The sequence below is a fragment of the Mirounga angustirostris genome, unplaced genomic scaffold, assembly GCF_029215605.1.
Source record: "Mirounga angustirostris isolate CCGP_5_RB_7025 unplaced genomic scaffold, mMirAng1.0.hap1 SCAF_5, whole genome shotgun sequence".
Taxonomy (NCBI): Eukaryota; Metazoa; Chordata; class Mammalia; order Carnivora; family Phocidae; genus Mirounga; species Mirounga angustirostris.
Window position 1 is genome coordinate 179,795,386 of NW_026991713.1, and position 16,255 is coordinate 179,811,640.

A 16,255-nucleotide genomic window follows, 5' to 3' on the forward strand; every position below is an offset into this window, starting at 1 on the left:
AAAAATATTCTCTCACACACACCCTCCAAATTAAAAATAAACAGGAGCGCCTGGGTGGCTCGGTCAGTTAAGGGCATCTGCCTTCAGCTCAGGTCATGATCTCAGAGTCCTGGGATTGAGTCCGGCACTGGGTTCCCTGCTCAGCGGGAAGCCTGCTTCTCCCTCTCCCCCTCTCCCCACTCATGCTCTCTCTCTCAAATAAATAAATATAAAAAAAGACCCCACATGGTAGTGATATGATTCATAACCTACTGTTGAAAAATCTATGAAAGATAACACTAAAAATAAAGACCAGCGTGGACAAAAAATATTTATGTGTAAATGGCTGTTTTCTATAAACTAAACCAAAAGTACTTTGATTCACACCATTTTCTTTGAACCAGTCCAAAAAAAAAATTTTTTTTAAGTAGGCTCCATGCCCAGTGCAGAGCCCAACACGGGACTTGAACTCACAACCCTGAGATCAAGACCTGAGTGGAGATCAAGAGTCAGATGCTTAAGTGAGCCACCTGGGTGCTCCACAAATATTCTTTAAGGAGTTCAGAAACACAGAAATAAAAAAACCCTGTTTACATTATAAAAATTATACTGCCTACTAATTTCAACAAACACCACAAAACTCCTCCATTTTAAACATCTCAACACTCCTCAGTCCTTCTCAGAGACCTAGCCCACTTGCCTGCGAAACACACTTCAACAAGTGCATCCTCATGTGGCAATCTATTAATGCACACTTCAAGCTCTCTCGACAGATAAAATTAACTCTGGCATTACCCGTGTGCTTGTCCACCTGTTCCCCTGCCTGATCCCCCGAGTATCTACTCTGGCCAACACTGAAGTCCAGGCGCAGGGGCAGTGGGAGAGCAGAACCGGGCGTCTTCTTGCTGCGTCCCCTCCCAGCAGCACAGCTCCCAGCGCTCCTGGGCATCCTGGGCTTCCTGGGCTTCCCGGGCCTTTGCCCCAGCCCCGCCCTGGCAGTGTCTCACAATGGCTCCTGACTACCCTGACGCTGAGCACTCACTCACCAAGCAACCATGAAATGCTAGGGATATAAATGCCCCATAACCGTCCTCATTCTCCAGAGTGGACACCGGACTCGGTTTTTATTCCCTATTAGTTACTCACTTGATTAACAAAACCCAATCTTCCCAACTTCATTCCCAAAGTGACCTTTCACCTTAACATTCTTCAATAACTGCATTGCCTACGTTATTAAACCCCAGCAAAAATCTGTCCTCATCGCTCATTCCCCCCAACTAGGCTACAACTGGTGTCTGATACATCCCTGAAGTTTACAGAGGTCAGTGTTACAAACAAGAACTGCAGAAGCTCTGAAGCCAATACCTGAGCGTGTACTTCCACGATCAGGACCATGACACAGAGACATCAGAGCCTGCGGCTAAGGACAGGGCAGAGTCCTCAGATCTGGGCTCCAATCCCAGCTCCGCCTCTACTGACTGACTGATAAGGGCCACCGAGGACCCAGGAGCTGCAGCCGATGACTCAGCACAGGAGAGCTACAGAGCCTGAGGAAGACATGGGCGAGAACTCACAGCCTCATTTAAAAAGTTACATTTATATGTGCTCACATTTTTAACCACCTGAAAGAGATTTTGGTTAATTTCTAATGCATGAGGAATGGTGTTTTCAGAAGCTAACAGGAGGGGCAGGACCAGCTACAATCCTACAACCTGGTTCTTCCCATCAATGAGCCAGATGACAAAGCTGAGCCATACCACCTCTAGCCAGGTTTCAGGCAGGCCTTACACCACAATTTAAAAATAAATTTAATTTTGGGGTGCCTGGGTGGCTCAGTCGGTTAGGCGTCTGACTGCTGATCTCAGCTCGGGTCTTGATCTCAGGGTCATGAGTTCAAGCTCCGCTTTGGGTTCAGCGCTGGGCATGGAGCCTACTTAAAAAAAAAAAAATTCCTAAATAAATAAATTTAGTTTCTTGTCTCTGAAATAAATCCAACCAAAGAACCAAGCACAGCTACTGGCTATCACGGAATCCCAGGAATGACAGGATTCCAGCATCAAAAATCCAACCAGTGAGAACAGGGAGACACAAGAGACAGTGGTAGATTTCCGATAAAATGTGTCAGGAGAGGAGACACAGATGTAATAAAATGCCCAAAGAGGACACCCTCCAGAGAGGACCAGTGTGGACAAACACCAGACTCTAGAACGAACACCAGGCAGCATGGCTCTGGAGGAAAGGAAGACAGGAGGGGCCAGGGCACAACACACATGCTTACTTCTGCCAACTCACTCTGATTTCACTCCTTGAACCACATGAATTCTATGTGATGTTCTCCAGTGAAGCGCATCTAAGTACAAAGCTATATGCAGAGCCCGGCCCCAGTTTCATGAGACCCGTGGCCCAGGGGGGTGCTCTGGCCACAGCTTAGTCCGCAGGCCAGAAAACCACTTCTCCCCTGGAGAAGCACAAGAGGACCAAACTCAGGCAAAGCAAAACCTGCAAAGAGGCAGGTGGATGCGGAGGCTCCACCACGCGGGACTCAGTTTCTGAAGGGAAAGAGGATTGCCTCTCTCTTCCAAGCTTACTGCAGCACAGAATTCCTGGATGTGACAGTGAATGGTCCTGGAATTTACCTAGGTCCTTCTCTCCACTGACTCTGCTCTCTCCTGTTTTCCCTCCCTCTCTCCCCTAACACTTGAAATCACTCTTGAGTTCCCTCCATGAAATGTGAGCATTAAATACAGAGGATGAAAATGAAATAAAGTGGAAAAAAGGATGAAATGAAATCATGTGTGCAGGGCAGTGCCTGGCACACGACGCTCAACTGTGAGCTTGAATATTTGGTAGAATGAAGTTATACAGCCTATGCTCTCAATCCTTTAAACATGGATTGTTTTTCTTCTGAGTGAGCAACCCCTGAGATGGAGACCGACTCAATCCCAGGCCTAAAGCAAAGGCAAAGGCCATTGGCAGCACGGATAGCTCCAACGGGGAGCGGACAGGTGGGAGGAGCACCAGCCCCAGACCTCTGTTAGAAGTATGTCAGAACTCTGAACAGCAAACTGCAACTCTGATTCTAGATCCACTGCTAACTAAACTGAGTGCTAAGCATTTTCAAAACGCTGCTCCCAGCCTCCACGTCCATCCCCATAACACCAAAGCCTTCTGCTGGTTTCAGGGCCCTGCCTCTACCAGCCCCAGCCTGAGACTCAAGGGAAAGCTGATTTGCACTCACACAACAGTAGGTGAAAAAGCAGATTGAAAACGTCTTCAATGGCATCAAAAAGCCCTGAAAAGAATCTGAGGTTGACATTTTGCAAACCCATGTGCTACAAAAGAGGGGCCTTGTCCAGACTCCATTGTCCTCAAGGGTGTTCTGCTCTGGCTGCTAGGACCTTGTCACGGCAGGACCCAGGCCCAGAGCTCCAGGGTGGGACTCTCCCCAGCTGGGCAGCCTGGCAGAGTGCATGAGGGCACCTCCTCCGCCCTGGTAAAAGAGAGCTTCTTCAGGATGGGCAGCGTCAGACTCTGAGCTGCCACGCCTAACCAGGAAAAGCACATATCTTAGGGGTCACAGGGCCGAGTGCAAGCATCTGCGAGCAGAAAAGATCATTGTCTCCTTGTATCTCGTTCTACTTGTGGCTAAGAAAACACACATGCTAGAAAGCACAGAAGGAGAGGGCCTCTGTTCAGGCTGCACTTTGGTTACAACCTAAGGAATTAAGTATCTTTACAAACATGCAGTTCTTAGTAGGGTTCTAAAATCAGAATTTAAAAAAACGTTTAAAGAAAGTTATAAAAATAAAATCAGAGTTAAGATTTTTTTTTTTTTTTAAGTAGGCTCCCCAATGAGGAGCTCGAACTCACGACCCTGAGATCAAGAGTCGGAGGCTTAACTGACTGAGCCAGCCAGGTGCCCCAGTTAGGCTTCTCCTTCAATGCCCTTTGAGTACATACTGCTATACGGACACCATACAACAGAGATGAAAATATAAAGCTGTTGTGTTCTTGAATGCTTTAACCAAGAATGAATTTTAGTTCTGTGAGCACATATAATCTGAATTTTTACTATTTAGAATGTCTGTACTAATCTAGTAACAATCTAGAAAACATGCCTGAAAAATCTCAAAAATTACAAGTCACGCAAGGGTTGAAAACAGAGCTTCAAGGAAACGGCAAAACCAAAGACACAGAAAAAACTGTAACATCTCTGAAATAATATTAGCACACAACATTTTCTTAGGAAATGCTATCAGTTCTGAAGAAAAACTGGAAAAAGGAACCTCCTTTTACCCCCTGGAGACTCCAAGTAGCATCATCTAGTTGACAGTTATGTTTATCAAGCAGTGCACAAAGCACTGTTTCTAGAGACGAGCAGGTTACAAATCAAACTTTCAGCTGATTTAGTCACTGACAAAGTGGCTGAGACAGAACGAGCCCAGGCAGAAGAGGCCAATGCCGCCTTCCGATCAGAAATCCTTAGAAACGACCTGCGGCGGGTCCCCCTGAGGCGAAGGTCAGGAGCGGCGGCTCTTGCCCATACCCTGTCCACGGGGACAGAAGCAATCAAAGGGGACAGCGACAGACAAGACGCTCCTCCCAGCTCTCGGCACAGCTTCAGACGCCGCCATCTGCCACAAGTGCCCTCCCACAGGGACACTGGACGCTGGGTGCTGACCGCACACGGCTCCTGCTGGCCTGCAAGCCTTGGCGCGTCTGGCCAGCAGTGGGCGCCCCGCTGGCCAGGCAGTCCCTCAGGACCTTCCAGAGAGGTACCAGGGGCCGTGCGCGCGCATATGCACGCCTGACCAACATTCTACCACTGCCCTGGCTGATCCTTATCACCCGGAGGGCAGCTACACTGGGTGTTTTCCTTTGTCACTCCTCGGCAAAGAGGATTACTTTTCAGGATAGAACTCAAGGTGCCCCTTTAAAACTTAGAACTAATTTTTTTTTCAAGATTTTATATAAATTCAAGTTAGTTCACATATAGTGTAGCATTATTTCAGGGGCAGAGTTTAGTGATTCGTCAGCTGCATACAACACGTGGTGCTCATTCCATCACATGCCCTCCTTGGTGCCCTTCACCCTAGAACTACGTCGTAATGTACCTCTTCTGCTCAATATTAATCCTGTTAAAACTAAATAATGTAGAGACTAATAAAAACATCAGTTATTTTTGCCTACATATTAAAAAAAATCATAATTTGGTCTAAGACCATAAAAAAGATCATAATTTGGGTTAGAAATGAGTGTTTTCCAAACGTCATGTTCAATGTAATTACTTCTACCATATAAAAATAGGAATTGGCGTTCATCTGTTATCTTAAGAAATAAAATGTTAGTTTATGAAAAACTGTGATTCATACTGAGAATCCTAAAAATGAACCGAGTAAAACAGTGAATTAGACACAAATGACTAAAACAAAAATACTTGAGAGAGCTTCACAGAATGCTACAAGTTACATATATGTGTGTGTATATATATATTTGAATATCTTTTTAAACTTGAAGGAAAAAACATTAAATGGTAAATTATAGATACTGACACTTTCACTCCTCACTCCCTTCTGTACTGTTCAACATTTTTATTTTTTTTATTTTTTATTTTATTTTATTTTTTTTTTTAAAGATTTTTATTTATTTATATGAGAGAGAGCACATGAGAAGGGTTAGGGTCAGAGGGAGAAGCAGACTCCCCGCCGAGCAGGGAGCCCGATGCGGGACTCGATCCCGGGACTCCAGGATCATGACCTGAGCCGAAGGCAGTCGCTTAACCAACTGAGCCACGCAGGCGCCCCAGTTCAACATTGTTTTTAAAGAGTAGGTGTTAGTCTTATAATTTCAACAACTAACCCAATTAACTATTATTTTCCAAAAAATTTTTTTCGGTCTTCATCTGTGGAGCGGTATGGGGGCAGGCCGACCCGCGGGGTCCATTCGAGCTCTTTTACTCAGCTGTGCGAACCTGGGAGCAGAGGACAATGTACTCACACCCCCGTGGTGCCATCAACTGGGAATACCAACAGCGCCCACACTCAGAGCGTTACCGGAGGAGCCAACCAGTGAGCACACCTAACCTGCTCGGCGGTGCTGGCACAGGATAAAAATACTCAACGGAAGTTAGTTATTATCAGCAGCAAGTCTGTACTGAAAAACAGTATCCAGCCAAGATAGGGTGCTTCTTCCCTTTGGGGGAGAATGATGAGACAACAGAAGAGATGTAGGCTGGATGGGCTTGTTTACGTAAGAAAATAGCTCTGACTTTTAGGGAAGATAATTACTTCTATGTGAAGATACGTTATCACACACTTACATCTCCCGATGAAAAGGGCTCCAGATCTTTTTAATAAAAAACCCACTGCCTCTGACAGTGGTATTATCCTAGTGTTTCAGCAAAAGCCCAAAGTCAGGTTATTTATTTTGTACACGTTAATATAAAGGGTCTTTCTTCTGAGCATCCAGAAAGCATGACAACATAGTTTTACTGTATTTGCTTCAAACCCAGGACGCACTAAATTTCCTTACAAGTAGCACGGTTACAAGGACTGCCCAGGACGCCATTTCTGTGGCGAAGATGCTATCCCCGGCCAACGCCTTCAAGCTGCAGTGCTGGGCAGTGGCTCTCTGATGGGGCCCCTCCTGGGCCTGGGAGGGCCAGACTGTGTGACGACTCTGCCTCGGGAAGACCGGGGGTGCTGCCTTTTTCTTACCGTTTGACAGGACACTAACCATACGTATCTCATCCGTGTCTGGGATACCCCCCTTGTCACTGAGCCAGCCTCCGGTGACTTGGGCTGCACTGTCGGCTGTTCCTGGACTCTCCTGTCCGGCTCAGAAAAGCCTCCTCCAACCCAAGAACACACGAACAGTCTGTTGTGGATTCTATTACTGACCTGACTCCTGTCATCCGTCTGTAACTCCTCTGTATATAGCGAGGTAAGCATCTGATTGTACTTGAGCATCTCTGCTGGGATCATCTACGAATAACTAAATCCAGCATGTCCAAATCACCTCTCAGGCTGCTCCTCCCCTCCCAGTGGGTCACCACCTCTTCCTTCTGGTTCCCCTTGCTGCTCCATCTCCTGCTGGCTTCTAGCAAGCACTCCTGACTAGTTCCTGCCCTCCAGCCTTGCCCCCTCAAGCCAGAATAACGCCAGAACGGTCTGTCTACAAAGAGATCGACCACCTCACTGCCTTCACATCCTACCATGGCTCCCTAGGACTCACATATAAGACCCGAGAGACAGACTGCACCAGACCCTCCATCCAGAAGTCCCACTTCTCCTCTCCATCTCCCACCAATCCAAAGGGGAGCTTCACTGAGGGCCTGGACTCAGACAATCCTCTTCTCTTCGCCCCATGTACACAGTTCCTATGCTCTTTCCTTGTCTGGGAGGCCCTCCTGATTCCCCATCCTCATTCCCTTGGTCTCTTTCCATCCCAAATGCTCCTGGCTACCTTCTGCCTGACCTTAGAATTCAGCTGAGTTTCCACGTCCAAGAAGCACTCCTGGAGCCCCAAACCCAAAATCCAAGTTAGCTGCTGGCTTTAGCACTCCCCCAGCACTCACCACTCCACAGAAACTGTAATAATTGCTTACTAATGAGTCTTTCTCTCTGACAAGACCTCGCACTCTCTGAGGGCAGCGCCCAAACATCACTTGAATAAATCAACACTATGTAGGTGCCTGCAGTGGGGAGGACTCACTGCTATGCATGCTCCTCGCTTTGCCTTTAACCTGAAAATCCAGTCTCTGCTGCTTGTCTGACCACACCTGGCAAAACCGTGCCGAGAGCGATACAAACGTGTGATGAGCAGAAAAGGTCATGCACACCTGGGCCTCCTTATTCTAACTAACGGATTCAAAGTGCTTCTCACCTGTGCTCATCGGAGCGGAACAGTTGTATCATCTGTGCTTTATTTCTAATTATAATTGGGAATGAGAATTAGGAACAGCAATTACAGGCTTTTATTTGTACTGCAAACACTTAAATCCACACCAGTTCTCAATAACCCTTTTCATGCTCCATCCTCCCAAACATGAAGCAGCAGGCTCAAAGCCAGTGTCTTCTGGTATTGAAAAGGTTTGCAGCGTAAGTAGCAGAGAGTGAAGAAATCATCAACTTGATCTGTTTTCCATATTCTAGATATAGCTCACATCATCCAATAATATTAATTGAAGATCCAACAAAATACAATGACTGAAAAACAAAGCAACCAGGCAAAGCACAGCTTTGTTTTCAAGCTACACATGTCCCCGGGGGCAGCTGCCCATTCCCCATCGGGAGTCACTCATCTATACTTGAGCACTCTCCCCACCACTTACATCAAAGACCTGCAGCTCTATACTGCACAGCCAAGAAGCACGCGTCACACAGCTCTTAGCTCCTAGAGTAAAACTTGCAACCGATGACCATTCACTGAGTGCCCCTATGTGACCAAATGAACAAAGCACCCAGATAACAAGCATGGTTGGTGACACGTGTGATTCAAACTACAGAACTGCCTAATGAACGACACAAATTCCTCAACAAAGTGGAACCAATCACAATGTACGTCATAAGCAGTAACGGTGTGTTCCGTATTCCCATCTGCCAGCCCTGCTTATTGCGGCCCAATGCAAGCAAACGGTTTCAAAAGCACATAGCAGATCCAGTCTCCTCTACCTGAAATCAAGACGGGTGAGCAATCCAAAATAGCAACGAGTTCCAAATTTGGGAATGGAGGGGAGCAAGAAAGAACGAGCACAGCTACCCCACTGAACTGTGTGCAGCACGTCTCAGCTCCCACATCACTCCTGCCTGGACACCACCATTGTCTTATTCCCATCTGCCCTGGGAACCTACATGTGGGCGTTCCCCTCTGCGATGTGCTCAGGACGACCTCCCCTGAATCCCGGTGGGTCTCAAAGGCACTGTGACTCCCTGCGCTCTTGCCTCACCTCGAAATATTTAGGTAGGGGCAGGAATTGCAATGCTAAAGATGGTTCCATCCTGTGTCACTTCTACAAAATAATGTTGCCTGGCATTTGTACTGTAAGCAAATCAAATTGGCTCTACTTTCAGAATCTGAAGACCATCTGATCATCATAAATTCAGAACAAGGAAACAATGGCTATGAGCAGACACTCCATCAAATGCCAGTATTCTCTGAAAATAGGTCACCCAGGAATTTCCAGTTAAAAATGGTACACTGAACAAAGACGGTAGCTTCCACTCTCTTCTGATACCCCTCCTAAAAAGAGATTTTTTTCCTAAAGGCACATAACCACAGAGCAAAACAAAAGGAAGAAAAGACAACAGCAAGAAACCTAGAAGCTAGACTGCAAATGGGTAAACGAAAACATACCTAAGCCAGAAAAAGCTGAATCACAAGCTTACAATGAGGAACACTGAGAAACAGTCCAACTGTCATCATGGAACCCCCGAATGGTTACAACAGTGGCACTTGTCTCCGTTTGGAAGAGTATAGACTGGAGCCCAAATACAGGAGGAATCGAACGCTTAAAGTCTGTTTAAAAGCAGTTAGGCAAAACCACATGACCACCTCAATCAGTGCAGGAAAGCACTTGTCAAAATCCAACACTCTTTCATGATAAAATGTTCAGCAAACCAGAAATAGAAGGGAACTTCCCCAACCTGATAAAATGCATTTACTTAAACCCACAGCTCACATCATACTCTACGGTAAAAGACGGACAGCTTCCCCCTAAGATCAAGAACGGAACAAGGATGTCTACTTCCAGCACTGTCATTTGACATGGTACTGGAGTTCCAGCTGGAGCAGTTAGGAAAGAATAAGAAACAAAAGACAGCAAACTGGAGAGGAAGAAGTAAAGCTATCTCTACTCACAGATGACATGATCTCATATACAGGAAACCCTACACAATTCACAAAAAACTATAAAAGCTAACAAATTCAGCAAAGATGCACATTACCAGATCAACACACAAAAATCAGTTGTATTTCTATAAACTAGCAATGAACTGTCTGATTTGCCTGCTAATGGGTATAGGGTTTCCACTAAGGGGGCAAACAGTTCAGGAACTAGAGAGCGATGATGGTTGCAGAGCATACCTAATGCACCTCCCTACACATCAAAGGAGCAAATTTTATGTTGTGTATTTCACCACAGTCACAAAAAAGTAGTAGTTAGCCTTCCTGCTTCCTGCCTTCCCTCAAAAAAGACTGCAGGATAAAACCAAGGGGTCTCGGGGCACCTGGGTGGCTCAGTCGGTTAAACGTCTGCCTTCAGCTCAGGTCATGATCTCCAGATCCTGGGACAGAGCCCCATGTTGGGCTCCCCGCTCAGTGGGGAGCCTGCTTCTCTTCTCCCTCTGCCACTCCCCCTGCTTGTGCTCTGTTTCTCTCTCTCAAATGAATAAATGAAATCTTAAAACAAAAACAAACAACGAGGGGTCTCTACAGCAGAAGAGGAATCCTGAAGCTCCAGGAGGTCCTCCTGAAAAGGGAGATGAGTGAGCACTTCCTTACTAATTTTTTTTTTTTAAGATTTTATTTATTTGTTTGAGAGAGAGAGAGACACAGCGAGAGAGGGAACACAAGCAGGGGGAACGGGAGAGGGAGAAGCAGGCTCCCTGCAGAGCAGGGGCTCGATCCCAGGACTCTGGGATCATGACCTGAGCTGAAGGCAGACGCTTAACGGCTGAGCCACCCAGGCGCCCTTCCTTACTAATTTTTGAGGGTCACAGCCACACTCTTCTACCCAACTTTGAAAACAAGGCAGGAGAGTGGAAAGCCCTTGAAAATATAAAAAGCCCAATAAAAGGACCTAAAGTTAATACTGCTGAGGGTTCCTCCAGGAAGCCCCACTCATACCAGCCAACAGTGAAAGCACCAGAGCAGGCGCACAGAACTTCCCATGGACAGGGCACGGTCCCACTCTCAGATATATATGCTCAACCAAGATTACCCAACGTTTCAGGACAGACAGACCGAAACAAGCAAAAAGTGAGGTCACGGAAAAAGAGAATGAGACACTACTGCATCTATGAAATAAGAAACATACTGCTGAATTTTAGAGGAAAAAAACACCAAAAAAGCTCTGGGAAGGTTAAAATATGATGGCTAAAATAAAATGCTAAATAAAGGAGAAAAAAAGACTGGGGAGATCTCCTGCAAAGTGAAACAAAAAGACAAAAATGGAAAACGGAAGCGATAAAGATTTTATTTTTAAAAGGTAGAAATAGGGTCCAAAAGGTCCAAAGCCCAAGTAATAGTATTTCCCAAACACACAGAAAACAGAGAACTAAAACAAGAAAAGTGTCAAAGAAAACAGCGAGAGAAAATCCCCCAGAACTAACCATCATGAGCTTCCAGACTTAAAAGAACTGCACAGTGTCCCACGAAATGGAAGAAAATAAACCAACACCCGAGTTTCTGAGCACTGCAGACCCTGGGAGTCCGTACACACGGGGTTGAGACCGGGAGCAGCACTCCCCTGGGCAGCTCGGGGAAGCTCTGAAGACAACAGAGCACCACCTGGAACGCCAGGCCCGGCAGACTCTATAGGGTGCTCGCGGGCGCACGAACAAGTCCCCGGGCCCCCTGCCCACGGTTCCTGAGCGCTGTGCTCCCAGGGGGGTAGGTGCACTCTACCCTGGCTCACGCGTGCGGGCTGAGGGCGAGGGCCGCACAGACACTAGGCCCCGCCCGGCCCGCACAGGTGCACAAGGTGCAGAAACTCTGATCCTGCAGGAGGGCTGCACAACAGGTCAAGGGGCGCGGGCGCCCCACCCCGACCCGGGACTCCAGGGAGGCCGAGCACCCCGAGTCCGAGCCCGGGACCCTGGTGGGGGTCAGGGGAGCGGGGAACGGAGGCGCCCGGGTGTTGGGGGGGCTCCCAAGTGTTGCATGAATGTGGGAGGCGGGGGCTCCTGGGTGTTGGGGGTGGCAGGGCTCGGGGGCGCCCAGGTATTGGGGGTGGCGGGGGTCCGGGGCTCCCGGGTGTGAGTGGGGGAGGCGGGGGCTCCCGGGGGTTGGGAGTAACGGGGGTCCGGGGGCTCCCGGGTGTGGGTGAGTGGGGAAGGCGGAGGCGCCCAGGTGTTGGGGGGCGGGGGTCCGGGGCTCCCGGGTGTGGGGGAGTGGGGGAGGCGGGGGCGCCCGGGTGTTGGGAGTGGCGGGGGTCCGGGGCTCCCGGGTGTGGGGGAGTGGGGGAGGCGGGGGCTCCCAGAGGTTGGGGGCGGGGGCACCCAGGTGTTGGGGGAGTGGGGGAGGCGGGGGCTCCCGGGGGTTGGGGGGCGGGGGTCCGGGGCTCCCGGGTGTGGGTGAGTGCGGGGGGGCGGGGGCTCCCAGAGGTTGGGGGAGTGGGGGAGGCGGGGGCTCCCGGGGGTTGGGGGCGGGGGTCCGGGGCTCCCGGGTGTGGGTGAGTGGGGGGGGCGGGGGCTCCCAGAGGTTGGGGGCGGGGGCACCCAGGTGTTGGGGGAGTGGGGGAGGCGGGGGCTCCCGGGTGTGGGTGAGCTGGGGAGGCGGGGAGCCCGGGTGTAGGGGATCCGGGGCGCGGGGGTCGGGGGCGCCCGGGTGGGGGCGGGCAGCGGCGACAGGGGTCCCCGGGTGCGCCCGCGTCCGCACAGTCCCGCCGGCACCCCGGCACGCCGCTGACGTCGGGCGGAGGGGACTCCCCGAGACAGACCTGCTGCAGACTCGGGCCAGGTGCGGGGACGCGCAGGGCCGAGGAGGGGGCGGCGGCCGTTGGCGGCCCAGGCGGGGCCCGCGGCTCGGCCCGTCCCCTCCGCCCCCGGCCCGCAGCCACCGCCCGCCGTGAGCGACGCCCTGGCCGCAGTCCTGGCTCCCCAGCCGACCTCGCTCCGGGCCCCCCCACCCCTGACCGGGAGCTCACCTGCCTCGCGCCACAGCCCCCACGGACGGCACCGCCGCTGCCGTCCCAGGCCTGGTCCGCGCCACCCAGACCGGATCCGGAGAGGAGCCCTTGCGGACGCCAGCCAATCATGGGCCGCGCCTGGGGCGGGGCGGGAGCAACGCGGACTTCCACCAATCTGGAGCGCGCCACCCGGAGCCCCTCGGCCAAGGAGAGGGCGGCCTGTCCGGGAGCCCGGCCAATCGCGCGCTGAGGCCGAGTCCCGAGGCGAGGTGGGCGGGGCTGCGAGGCGACGCGCCGGGCCGTACGGCGAGGGGGGCCGAACGCCGCGGGGGCCGCGCTGCGGAGGCGGGAGAGCGGCCGCGGGGGGAGGGGCCGCAGGGGTCCCGCTGCAGGGCGGCCGGGAGCCACTGCCGCCGCCCTTTACGGGAGGGGAGACTGAGGCTCCGGCGGGCGGGACGGCCCCGGCCGGTCCTCGCCTCTCCGCTCGCAAGCGCCCGCCACGGCCGCGTCCCCCGGGCAGCGGTGGCGCGTCCGCCGGGAGCGAGCTGTGCGGGTGGGGGGCTGCAGGATCGAGGGAGCGGGCAGGGAGCCGGGACAAGTGCGCGGTCCGGTAGGGGGGCGCGGCTGCGCGTGAGTTTGGACGCGCGCGCGCGCGGCAGCGGCCGGCCCGGGTGGCCGCGCAGGTAAACCTTTGGTCCCGGGGGGGGGGGGGGGGCAAAACTATTCCTGGCAAAAACAACAAGAACAGGGAGGGACCTACCTAGGATTGAACAAGCAACGTCTGGCTCAGAGGGCGAGAAGCTGTCCCCCGTGCGCGCACGCGGTGCCGGGAGCAAACCCGCGGCCCTCTGGGTCTGGTCCCTGCCCCCCCCCCCCGGGAAAGAGGCCGAAACCAGGGACGCGCCCACCGGTGCTGACCCCAGTGAGCACCTGAGCGAGTCCGCCGGGGCCCCGCACCCACCCGTGCTGGCTTCCTCCGGACTCCCCGGCGGGAGCTCGTCTGCCCCCGTGAATTGGGTTGCACGAGTCCGTCTGCTACCGGCGCGGTGCGGGCCCTTCAGCACATCAGCAAGTACTCCGAGAGCGCGAGGCCGCCCCTCAGGAGGAGGCTGCTCTGCGGGCTCCGTTAGCGGACGACCGGGGCCCGCTTGCCCATCTCCCCGCTTTGCCCCTCCTCCCCCCGGCTGTGGGTCAGCGGCTCCGCAGGGCTTCCCCACTCGCCTGGCCCGCCCGCGACCCCTTCGTTTCAAACCCAGCGCACTCCTGGACAGCGCCCTGGGTGCATTGCCCTCCTTACTGGGGTTGCACTGATGGAACATCACGTTCTCTGTCCCCGCGCTCCCGGGCAGGGCTATGCGGGAACAGCACCCGCGCGAGCCTCAGAGTGGTCTGGGAATGCGGTGAGCAGCTTGGAGGAAGACGAGCAGAGGCAGGGCTAGGGTGTGGGAGGCCTGCGAATGCAAATGTGGCAGGCAGGGAAGGCCGCTGCGGTGGTGACAGAGGCGGCCCTGAGCGAGCGAACCGGCAACCTTCTGGGCAGAGGGAACAGCACATGCCAGCGCCCTGAGGAGGGAGGTAAAGACTTTGAGGCCTTCATTCACTGGTCAAGGAAGCGGAGTATGTGTGGACACTGGCTTCTAGATGGGAAGAAAAGGATTCTTCAAGTGACAGTGTGAAGTCGCAAGGGAACGTGACGGCGTAGACTTGAATTATGGAAGAGACACGTCCAAGAACAAAGCTAGTTCTGGAAAAAGAAACGGGCGCCTGGGTGGCTCAGTTGGTTTGGACCAACTTGTTTCAGCTCAGGTCGTGATCTCAGGGTCATGGGATCCACTCACCGGGGAGTCTGCTTGTCTCTCTCCCTCCCCCTCTGCTCCTCCCCACCCCTGCTCTGCTTCTCTCAAACAAATAAAAATCTTAAAAAAAAAAAAAAAAGGGAAAGAAATAGCACCTTACAGTGTCACATAAATGTAGAGGCTGGAACATGAAATGCACTCAGGAAATGACAAGTCTTTAACTGAAAACCGTATATGCACAGCACAGAAAAATGATGCCAGTGATTCTATCCAAGTAGGGGCATCGTAGATTGCTCTTCTTGTCCTATTTGATGTTACTGTATTTTGCACAATGAGCTCAAAAGTTTTAGAAATTTTAAAAGTTTCTAAATGTTAAACTACAAAAAAGTACTGCAACATGCATCTTGATTCCACTATCCCGAATTAACTATTAATATTTTGTCATATTCTCTTTCTGAAGTTTCATTTTTAAAGAAATAAAACTGCTAGATGACTGGAAAGCTAAATGAAAAGGAACGCTACAGTGTCTAAAGGAGATGATAAGGAGAGCTTGTTTCCCAGCAGCGCAGAAGGATTTCTTAAACAAAACCTCAGAAGTACATGGATGGATCTGATTATGTCAAAATGAAAGGTGTCTGGGGTGCCTGGGTGGTGCAATCAGTTAAGCGTCCAACTCTTGGTTTCAGCTCAGGTCATGAACTCAGGGTCATTGAGATTGAGCCCTACATCGGGCTCCACGCTCAGTGTAGGGTCTGCTTGAGATTCTCTCCCTCATGTTGTCTCTCTCTCTCTCTAAAATAAATAAGTATCTTTAAAAAAAAAAAAAATGTTCCATAAAAGACACCATGACAAGCCAGCAGCCACTGACCGGTCAGAAGACATTTGCCATGTTTAAAACAGACAAGGAGCTACTGCTTAGAGGGTACGAGGAGCTCCTGGAGATCATCGAGAGGAAGACAGGAACACAGTAGAGAAGTGGGCAAAGGGTGTGAACAGGCAATCCACTGGTAAGAACCCTACATGCACGACAAGAATAGAAGAGATGCTTGATGGGGTGCCAAGCTGGTGCACGAGTGTGCAACTCTTCATGTCGGGGTTGTGAGTCTGAGCCCCACGCTGGGCGTAGAGATGACTTAAAAATTTTAAAAATCTTAAAATTCTTTAAAAGTTAAAAAGATATGCTTGAGCTCATTTGTGATCAGAGAATTCCTTACCGCTGCACCTCTGTCTAGTCAGCAGCAGAGAGTGGATAACGCCAAGTGCTGGTGGGCAGGTGGAGGGCACCGGGATGCTCGTGCCCAAGACCCCGACAACCCGCCCCCAGGCCCACGGGAAGGGAACTTGAGCAGGGCCTTCCTTCCGAGGTGCCCATCCCCACACTCTGCGGTGGGCAAACAGGGACACTCCACTGGTCCTGCAAACCTGGACACCCTGGCAGGTGGGGTCCCAGGCAACAAGCTGGATTGTCCCAGGCCAACTGGGCAGATGGCATGCTGGTTACTTGTATGCGTCAACTGGCAGAGAGAATCCCTTTCTCCTCCACCATGTGTTCTCTCCAGGCCCACAGTGAATTGGGCGAGCCCCACCCACACTGGGGAGTGCCATCTGCCTGACTCCAGCTACTGAATCAAAT

At 51.5% G+C, this 16,255-nt stretch overlaps 1 protein-coding gene across 3 annotated transcripts in view; it reads right to left on the reverse strand.

Moving 5' to 3' along the window:
• SUN1 (Sad1 and UNC84 domain containing 1) overlaps positions 1–12,965 on the reverse strand; it is a 52,011-nt gene extending 39,046 nt beyond the window's left edge. The window contains exon 1 of one of the 3 annotated variants that reach the window (XM_064593483.1): positions 12,845–12,965. The gene's annotated coding sequence lies outside the window, so the exon portion shown is untranslated. Of the gene's footprint in view, positions 1–1,344; positions 1,619–12,844 lie in introns of those variants that run through there. The other 2 variants (XM_064593478.1, XM_045875950.3) reach the window with 2 other exon arrangements.
• Positions 12,966–16,255: the final 3,290 nt, after the last annotated feature.